This window comes from Onychomys torridus, chromosome 14, assembly GCF_903995425.1.
Source record: "Onychomys torridus chromosome 14, mOncTor1.1, whole genome shotgun sequence".
NCBI classification, from domain to species: Eukaryota; Metazoa; Chordata; class Mammalia; order Rodentia; family Cricetidae; genus Onychomys; species Onychomys torridus.
Window position 1 is genome coordinate 36,028,933 of NC_050456.1, and position 21,416 is coordinate 36,050,348.

Here is a 21,416-nt window from a genome sequence, read left to right on the forward strand (position 1 = left end):
ATCCTAAAACTGATAAGTACCTTTAGCGATATGGCTGGATACAAGATTAACTCAAAAAATCAGTAGCCCTTCTATATACAAATGATGAACCAGCTAATAAAGAAATCAGGGGAAAGGCATCCTTCAAAATAGCCTCAAATAATATAAAATATCTTGGGATAACACTAACCAAGCAAGTGAAAGACCCATATGATAAGAACTTTAAATATTTGAGAAAGAAATTGGAGAAGATATCAGAAGATGGAAAGATCTCTCATGTTCATGGATCAGTAGGATTAACATAGTAAAAATGGCCATCTTACCAAAAGCAATCTACAGATTCAGTGCAATTCCCCTCAAAACTCCAACACAGTTCTTTCCAGACCTTGAAAGGACAATACTCAACTTCGTGTGGAAAACCAAAAAACCCAGGATACCTAAAAGAATCTTGTACAATGATTGTATTTTTCTTATCTTTTTCTTAATATAATTAATATACATTAATTTAAAAAGTAGACCTATTTCTCCTTTCATGTGCTTGTGTGTGTGTGTGTGTGTGTGTGTGTGTGTGTGTGTGTGTGTGTGTGTGTGTTTGTGTATGTTTGTGTGTTTAGCCAAAATTCTACCCCTGAGAAAAAATAAGGTACCTTTTCGAGACTGGCTTATTTTGAGTAGTGTAAAGAACTCTCGTTACCTCTATTTTTCTGCAAGTGGCATTATTTTAGTTTTTATGGCTGAAAAATATCCCAGTATATATATATATATACATACATACTAGGTTTTCTTTGTCTACTCACATGCTGGTGGGCACCTAGGCTGATTCCATATATTGACTACTGTGAGCTTCTTAACATACACGGATAGGCAGGGAACTCCATCACATGCTGACTTTGTCACCTTTTCTATGTACCCAGGATCATATTGTCATTCTATTTTCACTTTTGAGGGGAAGCTCAGTGCTGATTTGTGTGTGTGTGTGTGTGTGTGTGTGTGTGTGTGTGTGTGTGTGTGTGTGTGTGTGTGTGTGTGTGTGTGTGTGTGTGAGAGAGAGAGAGAGAGAGAGAGAGAGAGAGAGAGAGAGAGAGAGAGAGAGAGATCTGTAGGTGGCCACAGGGCCCAGGGAGGGGGGTCAGTGTAGCCATAAGTTTCCCTGTGTCTCACAATCACTCGGTCCCAAATAAGAGGCTTATATTAATTACTGTTTGTTTGGTCTAGGGCTCAGGCTTATTACTAGCTTTTACATCTTAAATTAACCCATGTCTGTTAATCTATATTTTGCCACATGTCTGTGGTAGTACCAGTCTGCCAACATCTTGTTCCTTGGGTGGCTGGATGGCATCTGTCTCAATTCTGCCTTTCTTTTCCCTGTATGTCTCATGGATTTCCCACCTGGCTATCACTTATCTTACCACAGGCCAGAGCAGCTTCCATATTAACCGATGGTAGCAACACATTTTCACAGCATGTGGAAAGACATCCCACAGCAGATCAGGTGCCCTGGTACTAGAGTAATAGACTGTACTAAGCTGTCTAACAAGAGTGTTAGAAATTAACCTGGGTCCCCTGAAAGAGCAACAAGCACTCTTAACCATTGAGCTATATCTCCAGGCCCTTCTTTAGGACTTTTATAATAAATATCAAACTTTGTTGAAAGCCTTTTTTTCACATCTATAGGGGAATAATGTGATATGTCCTTAAATCTATTAATATGATGCACTTGATTTATTGATTTGCATATTTGTAACCAACTCTGCATCTGAAGTATTCTTGGTCGTACTGTTAAGAATAATTAATTTAATTTGCATGACATTCTATTGTGAAATTTTACTTGAAAGTTTATGAGAAAATCTGAAATATAATTTTCCTTTTATTGCATCTATATTCAGTTTAGTACCAGAGTAATTCTGGATCTGTAAAATGAGTTTAGTAGGTATTGCTTCCCTCTATTTTATGTAATAATTTTCATTTTTTTTTGCCTTGATTTTTATTGTTTATATCTGCCTCCTATTCTTTATGTGTGCACATTCTTGTTCAAGAGTTTGAGATGTGTTTTTAAGTTATTTAATTATTACTTCACTGATTTTTTAATGCTGACATTTATAAATATAACTTAGAATCACTTTCATTATATTCCACTGATATTGGTGTATTTTGTTTTCATTTTCAATCTAATCTAGAAGGTACTTCATTTCCTTCCAAATTTATTTACTTGATGATGTATTACAGAATAGTGTGTATATAGAAATGTATACTCCTCTTTCATGTTATTTTTTTCACTGAGAATTCTTTCAGAATGTGATAATTTTCCAAGGCACTCCATCTTAAGCCTCAGTTCTGATTCTCTTCAGCACGTCTCGCCCATAGTGGGAGAGAACTTCTTCATTATTAATTGTTATGAAAGCCAGACCTGGTGATGAAAACAATTACAAAAGTACCAAGTCTGCAAAGATGATAACTATCATTCACAACATTCAGAAATTTTAACAATGAACGTTTTAGCATACCTTTGTTATTTTCCTAAGTACATTTTATTTCTAATATCTAGATATTTTTTATAATTTAATGTCTATAAAACACTACATGATTAGAATGTGTCTTTTCATCGTTATATTTTTAACATTTTCCATCTTCTTAGAGATCAGAATCATGGTGAATGACTTGTTGTACTTTCATAATGAATGGCGCAACTGCATTTTATCGAAACTTTCATCCCCACTATGCCATAGTCATGCACTCCTGGAGTTCTCAGCTCTTCTCCTGCTGGGATCTGTGGATATTTCTATGAAGATCATTTGGCAAGTTCTCTTTACAACTTATTTAATGTATTTGATTTTTAATGTTCCTTCTACTACTTCCCGTTAAAAAATTACACATAATTTTTCATCCTCTAATGATCTACAATGTATTCTATTAATGGCTACTATTATTCTATTTTTAAGTATCACCATTCAAACCATTTTTGTAATTATATTTTCCATTTCAAGGATAGATTTGTGAAATATTTCTTTTCCCTCCCTAGACCATTTCTATGGAGTGAAATTATTACATTAAGCTTGTAAGTTAGAAAAAAGATCTATACAAAATATTTTTAAAACATTGAAAAGAATTAATTTAGTCAGAATTTTTATAATAGAATATAAAAATTAACTAAATGTAATTCATCTAAAACTTCAAAATATTTCATGTAAGTGATGCTATAGCCACTTTGATAAATTATATTATATTATAATTATATTATGTTCATAAACTTTTCCACAAACAGCCTTATGTCTCTACCCTGACCCATCCTTTCCCCTCCTCTTCTATTTCTTCTGCTCCTTTACTGAAACACTGTAATATATGAAATGTCCTGTGCTGAGCTTTAAGATACAAGGATTAGCAAAGTGTTTAAAACAGAGCTAACATTTAATAATATTTATTTCTATTAGAAGTTGTATTAATACACACAAACACATACATATGTATATATATATTGCACTAAAGGTAATGCAAAGTAATTTTTGAATGTTATCTTGCAAGGGAAAGCATTGCTTCATATTTAAAATATGAATTTATTTCTTTTTTATACGTAAGTCTGAAAGACGTAACTGTCCAGAAAGAAAAAATACAGGTATGGCTCTATATGAGGGGGAGTAAATTCTTTGAATTTAATATTTTTAATTAACAGACTGTTACATATGTACTAGGGGCATCACTTAATAACTATATCTTATTATTATAAAGTACAATAAAATTAAATGACCTTGCATATCTCAAAAACAAGAGAATTTAGAAAAACTGGAATTATGTTTAAAAATAAGCTATTTTTAATACTTTGAGATGGTAAGAAATAATTTGTACATAAAAATCTATTTTTCCTCTTATCTTTCTTGGTATCCTCCACCTGATCTTTTCTTCTGCATTTACATCATCTAAGGATTCATGAGTTCTGTTTCTTATGCAGCTTAAACCATGAATACTTTAGTTTTTAATTTTATGAATATGTATACATCATTGTTCTCAACTGTTCAAAATGCAAGGTAACAATATTTTATGAAGAAATCTAAGTGATCTTCCACAATATAGAGCCATGGGGATTAGAGGAAAAATGTAAAAAAAGAAAAGAGAGAGGGGGAAAATGAAGAAATATAGGGAGTAACACTGAAGCAAAGATGTGTGTATAAAAATAGAGCCCAGAATAACTGGCTTAGTGGAGGACATAGATGAAACAATATAGGCAGCCTTAAGAGCAAATACCGTGGAGCTTGACTGACAGGTTAAATTTCACATCTGCCATTTACTAGAGGCAAGATCATTGGCAAGTTACTTAGACTCTCTATTTTTCTGTTTTCTCTTGGGTAAAAGAGAACAATAAAAGCCACTTCACAAGTTTGTGGTATGAAAATAAATTCTATTAAGCAGTTATAATAAATACCAGCTGTTCTTAAGTCACAGTAGTACATCAAATATCTTAAATTAATTAATTAATGATAGATAATGCTCTTGCTTAATCACTTCAAGTACTTCCTTGGTGCCAACAGGATGGTAATGGAGATTAAAAAACAATCGACATAAAGGACGTTAGGTCTCCAATGTGTCACTGAAGGTGAAGGGCTAGTGCCATGGAAGGGTTTTCGCAGCCTAAGGCAGAAGTATAGATGGAGGGAACATGACTTGGACCTAATGCGTGGAGCGATGATGAGTATGGTCAATCAAAAGGTGAGACTTGTATGTAGACACATTCAATCTGTAATAGACTGGGAATTAGAGAAGGGAATGTCCATGCTTCACACTCCATCTCCTCTAGCTTGGGTCCTGTGAGATAGGCAGACAAGAGAATACAGTGGACTAATTCAGTTGAGTAGGATCACCAGGAAGACAACAGTCCAGAGCTAGCTAGGTGCAGAGGGAAACTGAGGAAGAAAATGCAAATGGCACTCAGCCCCATGACAAAAAGAAGCTGTTCTTCTCAGTAAAGTAGAGGGCATGATGGCTAATAAGGGAGAAATGATGTGCCCAGTACCATGGCTATAGGCCAGAAATGGTGGGCTCAAGGTTTCCTCCAAGTAAACTTGGTGTTGAGGATGGTTTCAACACCATGCTTTAATGCACAGTTAGAAATTTCACTCTGTGAAAGCAATAATCACCTGAAGCGTATGCATCTGACTAAGAAGAGTTATCTTAGAGTCATTAGGAATTTCTGGTAAAGTTTTTTCTTATTTAATAAGAAGCAACTGATTGAGGAAGTAGAAATAGAGATAATACAGCTTGGTTGTTTACAAGAACATTTAAGTATAATATAGAGCAGAGAGTTTCTGAGCTCCATGGGGTACAATCAAATTGGCTAGAAATAGAAGGTTTTAAAACACTAAATTGCAAATTTCCATTTAAAAATTCTTAGAAGGATAATGAGAAGTGTTTACAGAGGCAGAGGGAAGGGTTTTATATATTTTAAAAAAATGAAGGAAAGTATTCACTTTTATGACTACAAAGTGCTTTATGTATCTACATTTAAATATATTAAGCCAGAAAGCAGTCATGTTTATATTCACATGTTGTACAGAAAGGAAAACATAGAAAGGAAAGTGTAGCTGAAAATTTTCCTGTGCTCACCTGGCACCAAGTTTCCACAGCCACTTATAAAATTCCTGTGTCGTACCTGGTCCTGCAACTAATCAGACCCAGTAACACACACAGTAAACACACACAGGCTTATATTATTTCTAAACTATGGCCATTGCAGGATTTTTGCTAGCTAGCTCTTAAATTAACCCATTTCTATAAATCTATACTTTGCTACATGGGCTTGTGGCTTACCAGTACTTTTACATCTTGCTTCTCCTAGGGGCAGCTAGCAGCATCTCCTAGCTCTGCCTTCCCCCCACCCCACCACATCAGAATGTCCTACCTACCCTTGTTCTGACTCAGCATTGGCCAAACAGCTTTATTTATCAACCAATCTGAGCAACACATATTCACAGCATACAGAATGACATCACCCATCAGGGAAGCCACAAGCTTGTGGCGTATTTTCAGTTTGGGGGATAAATTCAGTTTTTCTTTTAACTTCTGTGCTAGGATATGATAGTTTGAAACTGTTCATGATAGTAAGTGACAAATCCCAAGACATACAAGAGACTCTTTTAAGAAAACTGAACAAAGTCAGTAAGTTTAAATCTTTTATACTACATAAATTAACTTTGTCAGGACATTTCAATGGATGTAATTTTTTTTCTGTTCCATGCTATAAGTTTTCACATAATGTCTTAGAGGTTTGATCATTCAAACTATAGAAAAAAGTTTGTCCATCATCAAAAAACTTTCTCCAACTTCTTAGTTTGAAACCCAATCTCTTAATTCACATGATTCTGCAAGTCAGGATTACTGAACTCTCATAATCAACTCCTTTTTTATTCAATTCATCTATGTGGATAATTGTGTACAAGAAGCTGCCGGCTACCATGTGATCCTTCTTAAACCTTCTAGACCTAGACCCTACTTTAATAACTCTATATCAATCTTTAATTATGTTAATGCAAGAACTGTTTATTGAGTGTGTTCCACTCATCATGAAGTGTAAAGATGAGTGATGTGCTGATAATTCTATGAAGATCACATACTTTAAAGTCTTTCCCTTTCAGACTAATGCCCTTGTGATCTATACTATTTTTCCTTAAATCACTTTTAATGTCAGTGCTATTTATCCTACAGATGGTCACCAGGTATTTTCCAACAAACAAACAAAACAGACCCAAACATGGCGTATCCTAGTGACTTTCACCTTCATTCATTGAATTACCAAAATCTCAAGAGGAATGGTTAGAATGGATATCTCTCTCTCTGTCTGTCTCTCTCTCTCTCTCCCTTTCTTGTTTTGTTTTCCTCCTAATATTCTGGGTATAGTTGAAAATGAAAAGTGCATTCTCTTGTAGGAAAATACTTGAGTTACCCAATTAGTTCATTAACATAGGTTATAGGTATAAAGCTGTTCTAAAATGAATTTGCAAGTCTAAGTTCTGATTGTTTTTTATTTTTAGTTAAATGGATCTGCTAACTTTTTGTTAACATACAGAAAAATGGGTTATTTTATGATGTTTTCATATGCATAGAAGCTAGGAGAGTTAAGAAAAAGTAACATGGCAACCAGCAGCATCTGATATATGACTGTCTACAGAGACTCAATAACAGAGAAGATAGAGGTGACTATGAGGGTTCAGGAATACCTAACTATCACTGTGACTTGTCCAATTTCAGCCTCTACTACCCACACCTCTATATAGATCCCCTTTATTCCAACATGTAGTTTTCAAAACTCTTTTTTTCTAATTACTGTGATGTGAAAGTTTCACAGAAGAAAGTAATATTACAACTTTCAAACATTAAATATACAATATATTAATATGTTAATGCCCACTTGAATTTTTAAGAACACATAGGTAGAAAGTGAAATTGAAAATTAGTGCAATGTGACCTAAACTATAAAAGAAATATTTCTTGCTGGGCAGTGGTGGTGCACGCCTTTAATCCCAGCACTCGGGGGAGGTAGAGCCAGGCGGATCTCTGTGAGTTCGAGGCCAGCCTGGGCTACCAAGTGAGTTCCAGGAAAGGCTCAAAGCTATACAGAGAAGCCCTGTCTCGAAAAAACAGAAAAGAAAGAAAAAAAAGGAGTATTTCTCGACTAGTATCCCCCAAAACTTCTTTTGATTTTACAATCAGAAAGTCTATCATTTCTACAAAAAATTTCTTGATTATAGAAAGAGATGGAATATGCAGTGACTAACAGCATGCCAGAGCATTTCATAAGTCTCAGGAATAGGAAGGTCTCAGCTACCAAGTCAGAGCCTTTCTAATTATTATAATTTATTAGACTTTACAATTTTGCTCCAACCAAAATGAAACAGTAAAAATGTCATTTCATAGATAAGCAAATTGAAGCTTATCTCAATAAATATCTCAACAAAATTATCTCAATGAAGCTGAGATACTTTGCCCAGGGCTCATTTCTATTAACAGCTGAGCTGGGATTTAAGCTCTAGGTTTCTGGTCCTGTTGTACATCCCTAGACCTTTCTGCTTTCACTATTCTTCCAATCAATATTTTTACTAGACTATTTATCACTGCAAATATTCCAAATCCAATTACAGAAGCACTCAAGGGTGACTTAAATTTTGCCCTCCCAAGCTGCTAACTGGGGATGTGGTAATGGTCCCTCAAGAGCTGTCTTGATTTATGGTTTCTAGTCTTTCCTCCTGGCTCATTTCAGAAGATGGAAATGCTGTTTCCATAAAACTCACTGCCTTCTGTGACCAATCTCTAAGGATTTTTTGTGCTTATAAGATATGCTATTAGGTTTATTCTTCTCTGTTTTCATTTCTTCTGTGCAATTTCACTGGCCTTCTCTTCTCAGCTCCTTCTTATTTTGATCTTTCCTCTGTCATCAGCTCCCACTGTAGCCTGGCTTCCTTGGGAGTTCTATTTCCAGTCATCATGCAAAAGAGCCTTCTTTTCCCTTTAAAAACCTTGCTGCTTAGAAGGAAATATTTTATTCCTGAGTTACCATCATGAGGAAAAGAAATTCTCCCCCAAACAAGAAAATGTCCCCACTGTGGGTTTTTTTTTCCTCTCAAAGTGAAGCAGTCATCTGATCATGAGGGCATTTCCATAAGTATCCAAGATTGCCGGACAGAAATGCCAGCATGTTGACTGAGGGAATTCACCTTTCACTCCACTGATGACTACCTGCATTGGCATCTGTTTATCTATGTGACTGTATATGATGTAAAACTAGGGCTTTGTTTTCATTACATTCTCCTTGGAGTTGCAGGTGGACAGAAGAGAAGAAATACATACGCAGAAGGAAATGGCATTACAACGTGGGTATAGAAAGACGTGGAGCTAGGACACTTTGTGACTGAAACTAGAACCCTCCCACTTAAATATTTAATATTTCTCTGAAAGAGCCCCCCCCCCCCCAAAGAATAATGCTTTATTTGAACTCAAAAAAGTTACACAAGCTCAGTGGTTAAACCCAAACTGGAAAGATTAATAAGGAGAAGAATAAATAAACACTTCCCTTTATATCTGACCTCTAGAGACCCGCCCCCTGCTCAATGTCAAGAGCAAGCTAGGAGCTGCTCTGAACTGTGTGTGGCATAGACCCTGCCTGAACTTTGACTAGTTTACAAGCCCTCCCTTTGTTTCCTTTTCTCTGGAAAGCCAAGCATCAGTAATGTATCCTTGCCTGAGAAGTGCTACAACTCTCTTAATGAGCTATCCTTGCATTCAGTCATTGAAGGTCAAAGGAAAGTGCACTCTATATTTGACCCAAGCCAACAACTCACAGCAATGTCAGTGCAAGAGTACCACTTTGAACTTAACATTAATTAGCTTTTTAGTGGGCTGTAAAACTTGCTCAAGGTATGGAGTGCTTCGTAATTACAGGACATTGTGTCTGAAGAACAGAAACAGAAAGTGGATGAATACAGCAAACTGCCTTCAGTTCTGAAGTTTAGGGAAATACAATATATTCTTGTTTCTTCTGGAGTATTTGGAAATGATTTCAATATTGTGAGTTCTGTGAGCATCGAGGAGGTGACAGGTAATTATCAGATATGGCAGTGATAAAGTGCAAACAAATAATTTATAAAAAGTTACATGAGCATGGATTTATTTTCACTTGGTAGATAATAGGCTTTTCAATGAAGTGAATCTATTCATTGCAGCCCAAATACAGTATTGAGCACATATAATTTAGCTTTTATATTTACAACTAGGTACAATAATTTATGTTCCTAGACTTAAAAGGGGCAGTAAATCTGCTGTACACTAAACTTAACTTTGCTGTAGTTAAGTGAGACCTTGAAATATCTGAATTTTACTTCCATAACTTTGAGAACAATTCCCTTCATTAAAAACAAATCAAAACAAAACATTTTGGTTGGTATCTATTGTTCATGAGGTACATTGAAATTGAAGATACTAATGTGAGAATTACTGAAATTTAAAGATTAAGATAATAACTGGATGACTAAAACTGACCCCTATTAGGTGAACCTAACATATTCTTGAGAGAGTAAAGGGTTCTTGTGAGATGCCTTTTCAGTCAAGTATTTTTGAAATGCTTTTCTCCCATGCGTTACCTTTATTATCAATGTTCCAAGTCACAGAAGAAAAACGTGAGTCAAATATTTACCTTCCTTTGTTTTCTGGGAATTATACATGGTGTGATGTAAGTTAATGCAGGTTAATGCAGTTTGCAATGTTGCCTTTTGAGTTATATCACTCAGAATGTTATACAATTACCTTCTCTTTAAATTAAAATCAGTGACTGAATTAGTATCTGAGGTATTAATTAAAGGCTGAACTCAGGAAACATTCCAATAAAAGCAGTAGCTAAGCAGTTAATTAGTAACTAAGCATTGTGTTTTTCATCTTAAATATTCATTGAAAATAATGGTGATGTAGTGATGAAATAGGTACTTTGCAGCAAATCTATACATTATAACAGAATTTGGAATGACTTTGTAATCCTTCAGTTTGTGTTATGAAGTGCTTGAAATGTTGGCTCAGTGTATTCTAAAGTCAATGTCATACTATTTTCTTTAAACTCACTTCATGACAACCCTGAGTGTAGCTCTAGGTAGACTCCAGAGTCATGTTTTAGATCATCATTACTAATAAATTAATCATTAATCATCATTAGTACTAAAGCCTTAAAATGCTAATGGTGTCAATGTAATCTATCAGAATTTTTTTCCTGTGGTCTTACATAACATACAAAAGTCTCCATTTACATTGCTGTGTAACCAAAGGTATTTCTTTTTGAAAACATTAGGCAAATTCTTGAGTATATGACTAGGTTTATCATTGAATTTACATGTAAATGTGAAAGAAATACATAAAAATATAATCCTCTAAAACCAAAATACCCTATTTAGAGTCACAAAATTGTAATAAATGCAAGATTCTCAGCATAAATACTAGTACTATAGAATCTCAGAATTAGAAGACTTTAATGAACATGTCATGTTTTCATATACATTGGAAAGTAAATGTTAGGAACATAGTAACACCCCAATGTAGAACTTGTAATAATCAGAGAAGCCATTGAATCCACCAGACTTCTCATAGCTACCTCTCCACTGACCTTCGAAAACAGTTTGTTAATGACTCACCAATACTTTACTTTTTTATGATCTGTGCTTATTAATACTCTATTAGCTTGTACTTAGCAATAATAGAATAATGGATTGATACATGTTGTTTCCTTTTCTCAGTGAGTTTCACCTGGAGTTGACCTTTCATCCTCAGGGCAAATTTGATAATGTCTGTAGATATTCTTATTGTCACATTTGTAATACATCTGCTCATATCTATCAAATAGAAGCTAAGAATACTCTTAAATGGCCTACAATGCATCAAGTCATTCCCTTGGAGAAACTGTTTGGACAAAATGTCAACAATATTACCAATCATATATATATGTGTATATATATATATATATATATATATATATATATATATATATTTTACATATATACTATCTTATTTGTAATATTTTATTTATTATGCCTACATGCAAATAATATGTTTTGATCACAGAAATGGGTGAAAAGAATTTAAGAACCAGAGGGAGATGTCTCATCCTATTGTTAGGCTTTTTATTTATTGTCCATTATAATTATAAATAACATAGTTAAAGGAGTTTAATACCTTTTATGCAAACATATACATTCATAGTATTATATTAATGGTGAGAAGCAGGTATGTTTTATACCTTAAAGAGATTACAAAAAAATAGGTTGACATGCAGTGGCAACTTCTAGGCCACAGGGTATATATTTGTTTAGTGTAAGTAGATGTGGATGTAGTGAACAAGTGTGTCAAAGGAGATGTTCCATTTTTACAACCCTACCAATAATGTATTAAAATCTATATACAATATTTTCATCAAAACTGGGGTCTCTTGAACTTTTTTCCTGTCTAAAGTAAAAGATGAGATTGGACAAGTATTATAATACAGAATACAATCATTCACCTAGGCAAATATACTTTTTTTGTCTATAAAAATTGAGCCCAAACTATAAACAATCATGTTCCTGAGTGTATTGATACGTATCACTTTGTTAATTCTCATATAAATTCATATCATTGTAATCTTGTGTTGTTTTCACATGTTGTGTTAGGATAATGTTAACTTGCAGCTGAGGTTCTTACTTGATTAAAAAAAACTTTTACTCTATTTATCAGAAAGAAACACACTACTTTGTGTTTGCATGTAGTGATGGTTCCTCTAACTGTCAACTAGATATAGAGTCGCTTTGGAAATATTCTTCAGGACATACCTGTGAGGGTTGCTCTCGATTAGATTAAGTGATTTGGGACTACCTGACCACTCTGAGTGGCACTGTTCTCTGGGCTCCTGCATTAATTGCTCACAGTAAGCTGAGCACCAGCATTCACTGCTTTCCTTTTCTTGACTGTGGATACAGTGTGATCAATTTCCACAAGCTCCTGCTGCTGTTGTTCACCCATAATGATGGATTGTAACCTGAGTTTGTGAGCTGAATTAAGCCCTTCCTTCCTAAGTTGCTTTAGTTAAGGTATATTTTATCACAATAGTAGAAAAGCAAAAAAGACAGTCAGTCTTTCTGTTGATGGGCATGCTGGTAATTAATAATAAAGCTCCTAGAATATATTTGTAGTATTATTTTAATTTATATACATTTGATTTTGAAGGACAAACCCTATGAATAGAAATGGTTATATATTAAATATGTCTTTAGTTTGATTTTAAAAAAAAATCACCAGTTATTCAAAGTGATTGTAGAACAATTCACTGCCCCAGAAAATTATGAATGCTACAGATTTTCCACATTTTTGATGGTATCAATGTCAATATTTAATTTTAACAAAGCAGGGTTTGGGAGATGGCTCAGTGAGAGGAGTTCTTGCTAAGCCAGTATAACATAATAATCCAGTGCCAGGAGGTGGAAAGGCAGGGCAAGGTGGATTATCACTTCCTTCTCTTCTGATTTGTCTAAGTATCCTAGTCAGCCATGGCAATCAGAGGTCAATGGAGACTGTCTTAAGAAAGGTAGAAGGCCGGGCAGTGGTGGTGCATGCCTTTAATCCTATCACTCAGGAGGCAAAGGCAGGCAGATCTCTGTGAGTGAGTTTGAGGCCAGCCTGGTCTACAAATTGAGTTCCTAGACAGCCAGGGCTGTTACGCAGAGAAAAACAAAACAAAACAACAACAAAAAAGGTAAGAAATGATAAAGGTACCTGACATCAAATCCTTGCCCTTACATTTATGAGCATGCATGTGTGTAAACAAATGTGCTCAAGCATACACACACACATACACACACACACACACACACACAAACAAACAAACTATTCTAATAACAAAGAAATGAAATGCCTCTCTGTTTTCAATATTACTTCACTGGTGAACAAGGATACAAAATGCCTTCTTTTTGTCTTTTCTTGAGAACCCCTTTACTCTTATCTACTCTTTAAATATTGTAGATGGATTTTACTTTATTTTATACAGATTTGGTCAGAAAATTTAAATGACTTTTAAAGGCCATATATATATATATATCATAAAATTATATATGTATGCATTATATATATATATATATATATATATATATATATATATATATATATGAATTTGCAAGTATTTTCATACATTCTGGTGGTTACGTTATGCATTTTCTTAGTAATTTCTTGTGATAAGTAGTCTATGAAATCTAATTTATCATGTCTTATAGTTAGTGCTTTTTTTTCTTTCCTATGGAAACTTTTTCTAACTTAAAATACAATAACATTATACAATATTTTATTTTAGTAGCTTTGTTATTTCCCCTTTTAGAATTAGATTTAAGACTCACTTCAATTGTGTTTAAGGTGTAATGTCTGGGTCAAGTTTAATTTTCCCCTATAATTTATGCTAGTGGCCCATAAATACCACTTAAAAAGAATTATATCTCACTGAATTGCTTTGAGTTCTCTTAGAATATCTATTACTATGTACTGATCAGATTTTGGACTCTATGCCCTGTCCCATTGAGTTACATGTATATTCTTATATATTGATCATATTGTCTTAAATATTATTCTTTAATTTACTTTGAAATCAGAAGAAAGTGAAAAATAATCTCCATTTTTAATGTATATGTCCCTTTTGCTTTTTTTTTTGCAGAGCCATATAAAATTTGTAATCAAGTTGCCTATAGTATATGTTATACAAAAACTGTAGGTATAACAGTTAATAATTTGACATTACACTACCTAGAATTGTTTTCTTACAACCCACTTACATATCATACATCTCCTTTATTCATTTTCAATCTTGGTATTGGCAGACAAAAAAACCCACCAAATTTAATAATCTGATCCAAGCATACAGTATAGCTTTGCATTCAGTTAGATTTCCATAGCTGGCGAGCTTCTCTACAGGTGCCACCAAGCCCCCGCAGTCCCACAACCCATTTATAAAATAATCACTCAGATGCTTATATTACTTATAAACTGTATGGCTGTGGCAGGCTTCTTGTTGTCTACTTCTTCTATCTTAAATTAACCCATATCTATTAATCTAATAACTTGCCACTTGGCTCGTGGCTTAACTGTACCTTACATCTTGCTTGTCATGGCGGCGACTGGCCAGTCTCTCCCTGCCTTCGCCTTCCGCTTTCCAGAATTCTCCTCTCTCCTTGTCCCACCTATACTTCCTGCCTGGCTACTGGCCAATCAGCATTTTATTTATACAGAGCAATATCCACAGCAGATTTCCTTTAATTCGTTAAGCAATTGTTTGCAGTTTTAGTTTAGCAATCACAGATAGTTTCTTATAGTCATTCTGAAATATCTTATTTATTACTGCAAGAGTCATTTAATTCTCTAAATATTATATTTCCATTTTTTTGCTAGAATTAATGTACAGAGCATGATCTTGTACAATGCAACTTAAAACTTACTCCTCTGTGAAAGAGATTCTCTTGGTAGATTCCTGGGGACTTTCAGTTGATCATACACACTCTGAATGAGGAAGCTTTCTCTGAGTTTTATATTTTGTGCATGTTACAGTTGTTATGTTTTCTACCGCAAAAACTACCACCACATCTGGTAAATGTGCTATAGAGTTAGTGAGAGCAAATATCTCTGCTTTATTTTTAGAAAGTATTTTTTTAGTTTAAATTGTTTTGTTTGATTTTAAAGAATTCTAATTATGATACCTTCTTACTCTCTGCATAGTTAATTGTATTATTAAAGGAGGCGGGGTGAGGACAGGAGGGGGAAGATGGGGAAACCCATGGCTGACATGTAAAATTTAATTTAATTATAAAAAAAAGATAGGAAATGGCCAAAAAAAGATTTTATCCAAGATATCAAGGGTAATACAATGATTATTACAAAATTGTTTATAATATTAATGAGTTACTTATATAAAGGCATATTGTTCCATCTTTAGTCTTAATATTGACAAACAACACCAGGATTATTTAGTTGTTTATGATGAGTCTGAAGAAGAGAGGGGAGACACAGTAAACAGTGAACAGTGGAGCAATGATTCCCGATAGGTACAATGATTATTGATTTTCAATTGTTCAAAAGAAAAGTGTAATATATTACCTACCTAAACAAATATTTTTCTCAAACAATGGAAAGTATATTTTGATGAAAAATTATCAGGAAAAAGGTGTCATTGAGTGTAACATGACAATTGACACAGTAAAAAGAAATGGTAGGTATGGCATGGTTATCAGAAAGCCTGTAGCATCCTTCTGGATCATCCGGGTGTCTCATACTCTCACTTAAGGTATCTCATTCTCTTGTATTTCTTTGAAATACTATAGTTATTAATATTATCATTAATGTCTTTTTTATACCCTTTTGTTGCAGGTCAGGAAAGTGAAGTGGTTATTTATGAATAATCATTGTATGTTTTTAATGCCAATTTTTATTTTACCATTTTATGTTTAGGTATTTAAAACCTATTCAACAGGCACAATTGTTCATTCATATTTAATGAACACTGATAGTTTCAGATCTGTTTATTGCCTTCCTGAGATTAACATTAGGCAATTAGAAAGTGAAATAAAGATACGTGCCATTTCCTTGTTGTGGCTCCTTATTAACTTATCAGCAATAAGAATCGACATTGTACATGTGCTATAGTGTGTCAACGTACACAAACTGAGTGCTCTAACTTGCTCCTCTAGCCAAGCTCAAAACAGTTTGTCTTTAGTAGTTCATACAATAGACATAAGCTGAACGATTGTGTTTCTTAGGAAAGCTGTATGGGGAAGTCATGATTTAACAGGCTGGAAGAGGAATGACCTAAGGAAATCGCATGCTGTCCTGAAGAGTTTCCTGTAGAAGGAAACTTTCTCTTGATGAGAAAACTGTGGGCTCCCAGTTTAGCGGTGACTGCTCATATGCATCAGGATTTTCTCCCTGAACTGAGAAACAAATAATGCTGTCATTAGTACTGGATTTCAACTTGCAGAAAAAGCATGTCTTTCACTTGAAAGAGAGGATTAAACTATAAAAATTGTGGACATCATGAAATTGGATTTGTGTTCCATTCACTCTACTTAACTTTAAAATATTGTTATTCATTAATATGAGAAAATTTAAAACTGTACATTGATATCCAAAGATGTATATTTTGTCATTTTATTGTTGTCTTGGATATTGCATAATATTGTTCTATAGAAAAGTTTAATTTGGTTCCCTGAATTCTGAACCTAAGGAGAACCAAAAGAAGAATATTACCCCTTAAGGCTGATAATGGACTGTTACCAAATTATATATTTTGTGTGTCATTCTTTAATTCTCAAAGTTACCTTGAACTTAGTAATATGCAACAACTATGATACTATCCCCAGGAATTCTCTGGGTGAAGGATTGATATGCAAGCTGTGGAGATAGTTCAGTTGGGTGTAGAGCTTGCTGCACAGTGTAAGAACCTGAGTTCAACCACCAAAATGCCAGTAATCCAATGGTAGTATCATGCTTCTGAAATGACAACAGTCATTCTTACAGTTACTTTTGAAGAAAGAAGGGGAGGCAGGAAAAGTTTCCCCAAGTTCACAAGACAGGAAGGAAACCTGAGATGGTCCTCTCACTTCCTTTGCATACATGGACACCCTCATCCCACATGATTGCACAAATCCTTACTCATACCTATAAAAACACAAACATGCATGCACGTAGACATACAATTACAACAAATGATTTATATGCACGTATAAAGCCTTATAACTGTTTGGCGGTGTCTGAGTTTCTCAATGGCATTCCACTTGAATGAGGAGGAATGACTTTAATTGCTCGAGGCTGAAATTAACTACATATTTTATACAAGTGTCAAGTGGCTGAGATGGAAGAATTCAATTGTTAGCCATTTGAGGTTATTGATTGGGACCCTAATTATGACCTCTGTGTAAGGCTGAGACTTCACATAGATTGGTAGCTGCTATTCTGAGAAACTAGCATTTTGGAAGACTGATATAGATTCTGCACAAAATCTAGTCAGCTGGAATTCCAGCAAGAATGGAGAAGGAACTCACCAGTCCCCACTCCTAACTGAGGAACTAGTGGCAATCCATACCTGCTGGGGGAGAGTCATTCTTGTGTGAAGGGACTGACTACTGGTAGACCACACATGTTCAATAGATAGCCCCACATGCACAAGCAATAATTAGACTCCATGGGTTATGAAAAAAGAAATAAAAAAAATAAAAGGGAGAAAAGGACTGAAAGCTTTTAGGGAGACATGTTGAGGTAGGGAGAAATGTGAGAAATGTGAGATGGATATCTTGAAAAGAAGTCTGCTGTCCATGTTGAAGACACAACATGATTATCTGGGTATTTTTAATAGACTCACTTAGGGAGGGACTTCCTTCTACCACATTGGAACAATTTTTGTTAAATCTAGTTATATATATATATATATATATATATATATATATATATATATATATTTCTTAACTTACTTCCTCATGTAGTAATTAGTGTCATGCACATGCATATTTGCAATAGGTTTTCAAGTAACAATTTGATGAATAAATGAATGTTTACATGTTTGTATGTATGAATGAATAAATAAAAGTTTAAGAAATTTTGATGTACTTAATTCTTGTAGAAAAGTTCATGGGAAAATGTCATCTGTTGTTGGTATGTATATGAAATGGGATAATCATATATGCTAGAATTTTTGATATAATTATTAGGTTAGGGAAGAACATATTAAAATGATTGTGTCATTAATGATAGAACTCTACCTTAGTAATCCATGTGAGCGATGGTATATTGGAGAATATTTTGTCTTTATAATACATACAAAATTACTTATATTTTATGTGACTTGAACCTCATCTTGAATAAATGGACCTTGAAAATGTATTCTGTTCACCACACTTTGAAAATCAATCACACATGAAATTGGTGCTCAGACAATGTGCATGCAAATATAATCATATATAATCCATGATCACCAGCATTCTATTATTGTAGGTGCCTGAAAACTGCAAGTTCTTATAGCATCATCCAGTTTTATGTTAATAAAATATATTACCTCATCAATATTTCTAAAAATAGAATATTTTAATAATTATGTTTGCTGAAGGGATAACTCATCATTACCCTCTTTAGTCTCCATATCTATAATATCACATTTTGTGCATCTTTTATTTTCCTTCTATAAATTTATGTAATGTGTGATTTTTCTCAGGGATATTTTAGCAATTGAATCAAGAAAATCAGAAACATAAAGAATTTATGAAGACTCTCATGTGTACTGGGATCTGAAAATATTAACTGTTGTGTTATACATATAATACAATATGCTGTGGTGGGAGATAATGAAAATAAAAGGAATGAGGATTGTTTTGTGTTATTTGCTCGACTCCCATCCATCCCCGTTAGTAAGAAAACCCAGGAGGGCTGTACATTTATATGACTGTAGTACACTTTGTGAATTGTCAAGTCAGCTGACTGGGAGGGGTTGAAAAAAGATAAAACCACAATATTTGGAAATTAAGTGATATGGATCAATTATTAACTAACATGGTTTATTCTCAACATTTCTTTTTTTTTTTGCTTTTCTTCGTTTTTATTTTCTTTTTAGTGTTGCTGGGGGCAGAACTAAGAGCTGTGAGCATGTGAGACAATCACTCTACCATGAAGTGCGTCTGTCTCCAGAACCCCTCAACATTCTGCTATCCCTCTACTTGTGTATAGACTCCATTATTATCAGGTTCATGCCTGGAATTGAAATATCTGAGGCCAGAGTACATACAAAGATTTAAATACAAAAAATACACTAGAATGTTGTAAAATTCAGCAAGGGTTTACAATAGCAAACTTTGTTAAATACCCTAAAACATCGGGTGGTTAGGTTTGGGTTGATATTTCTGTGGTTCTGGAATCCAATGGAAAGATATTATGTTAGAGGAAGAAGTATGTCTAAGCTTCCACAGGGCTGTGCCATGGTCCTTGTGTCCTGCACATTCCCGTCTGTCCCCTCAAGGGCAGTATCTACTTCATTTGGGCTTAGCAGTGTACAGACCTTTGTCATAATCATTCTGCCCTGACAGTAATCCTTAGTGACAGAAAATTATATATTTTAAGCTACCACAGAATGGATTAAAAGAGTATCAGAGACTTTTCACCAAGAAGGCACAGAAAGCAAAGAAGGAAGCTCCTGGCCCTCCCAAGCAGAAGCCAAAGAAAAGGCCTTGAAAACCAAGGAGGCAGGGCTGAAAGGCATCCAGTCACAAAAAGAAGATCCGCACATCACCCATCTTCTGGCTCTCCAAGACCCCGCAGCCCTGGAGGCAGCCCAGTTAACCTTGAAAGAGAGTTCCCAGGATAAATAAGTTGGACCGCTATGCCATCATCCAATTCCACTTAACCACTGATCAGCCATGAAGAAGATAGCAGATAACAACCCATTTCTGTTCATTGTGGGTGTCAAGACCAACAAGTGCCAGACCAAACAGCCTATGAAGAAACTCTGTGACATTAATGTGGCCAAAGTCAACACCCTCACAAGGCCTGATGGAGAGAAGAAGGCCTATGTACGATTGGCTCCTGGCTATGATGCTTTGGGTATCGTAAACAAAATTGGGGTCATCTAAACTGAGTTCAGCTGGCTAACTCTTAATATACTTTTTTCACCATTAAAAAAAAAAAAAAGAATATCGGAGACCCAGGTGAAATCACCCAGGTTATCTGCTTGAAACTCGAGTTTCTTCACAAGACACGTCTGGATAGTCAGAACTAGGCTTTGTAATGAATGCATGGGCATATTTGAGATTCAATTCAGCATATTTGAGAAACTTAGAAAATTCTACTAAAATTCATCTTGTTTTATATATTTTGTTCCTTGAAGTGCAATTATTATAATGAGTTAAGTTTTTATTTATAAATACAATAAACCCAATTTCTCAAATATGCTGAAATTAAACTCAAATATGCTCTTGGACAAATTTTATTTTTCAGAGCTAAATTGGCTTAGGATTTGATGGCATATTTTAAACTAACCAGTGAATAACTCCTCAATTCACTATGTAATTTTGCACTTCGGAAAAACAATATTTTCTATAACTATCATTATACAAATAAATTTTCAAATTCAATTTTATTCCAATAAAACAATTTACACTCCCAATAAGTTATTGGTTCATTGATTTGTTTGCATAATTTATTTCCAAAAGTACTTGAGAATTCTCTCAAAGAGTGTATTTTTGTACTTTCCATTTTTGTGGGATGGGCTTCCATATTAATCTAATATATCCTTTAGCATATCTAATTTGAAATTGAGAAAAAAAGTCCTGTCAACAAAACATCTCAGAATAATAGTTTATTTTAGTTTTATATATATGTATATATATATTCCATTATCATATTTGTGCATATTACACTTAATGTGAAATAAACATTGCACAAAAATGACTCATATGTGACATGAAATTAAACATGGAATTAATGACACAGAAACTTATGGATGATTTTTAGATCTATTATAGCAATTCATTCTTCATACCTCTATCAAAAAAGTCAAATATTAATTTGGATCAACTCTGTTCCATAAGAGTAGCTGAAGATTTTATTTAAAAATGTCAGTACATGTGTGTGTGTGTGTGTGTGTTAAACTCTACTAACACTAGCAAAGTCCCCTGAATGGCTCCTCGTAACACTTTTTGCAACAAAGATGATTTTCTTTCCATATTAGAATTTTGTGTAAATATCTTAGCGTGTACTAAATAGAAAAGTTGGGATGCATGGAGACACAGATGGAGGCAATCCTCCAGACTGTAGCACCTGTCTAACATACTGACAACTGGTTTTAGCAGGCACATTTCTTGGGGGCTTACTATAATGTCCTCTAAAATGTTTTTCATTTGTTTAAAACATCTGACAGAAAACTACTTGGCTACTGC

General features: G+C 34.3%; 1 pseudogene; it reads left to right on the plus strand.

The window, feature by feature from the left end:
• Positions 1-4,641: 4,641 nt before the first annotated feature.
• Positions 4,642-20,111, plus strand: LOC118595246 (annotated as a pseudogene).
• The last annotated feature ends 1,305 nt before the right edge of the window (positions 20,112-21,416 follow it).